We start from the raw sequence: 695 nt of genomic DNA on the forward strand, positions 1-695 counted from the left end.
GATCAAATGGTAAACATTTACTAGTCCTATTTGGAAGTGGCTTGAGCTACTGACCCCTGCCAAATGTCCTACATTAGTGTAGAATGGACTTTACCCCCCTCCTGCGTCAGCAAACTTACACAACAATGATTGTGACGTCCAAGTGTGTGTGTGTGTGTCTGTACAGATCTGTTTGCGGGCAAATTATTGGCTGATCTCAGACGGACCGATACGGGCACTCCAGGTCAAAAGATATTAATGAACCCAGCTCAGCAATTCACTAGAAGTTCACTAGAAGAGCAGTACAGCTGCAATCGAATGACTGATACAAGTTGAATTCATTTCAATAATAGGGTAGCAGTAAGGTGGTGTGGGGATGAGGTAGAATGTCCTTCTACTGGGGTTCAAGGTTGTGTCTCATGGTTAATAGTGTCTGGTGGACTGTCTTTGAGGAGGACAGAATGTCTACCAGATCCAGGGGGGCATTGTGTAATGTCCTCTGACCTCTAAACTTCCCTGAAAAGGTTGGAAAGTAAAAAGAGAATTTCCCAATGGAAATTTACATCATAAGAGGACTGTGAGGAAATGTCCTGGTGGAGACACATAAAACCAGAGCTGTTGTCTAGCCAACAGTTTGACATGACTGCTCTGAGAATACAATTCAGTGAGTTCAGCTCAAAATGGCAAGTTACTGAGGTTTATTATTTTTCAAAGTC

The sequence above is a fragment of the Thunnus maccoyii genome, chromosome 17, assembly GCF_910596095.1.
Source record: "Thunnus maccoyii chromosome 17, fThuMac1.1, whole genome shotgun sequence".
NCBI classification, from domain to species: Eukaryota; Metazoa; Chordata; class Actinopteri; order Scombriformes; family Scombridae; genus Thunnus; species Thunnus maccoyii.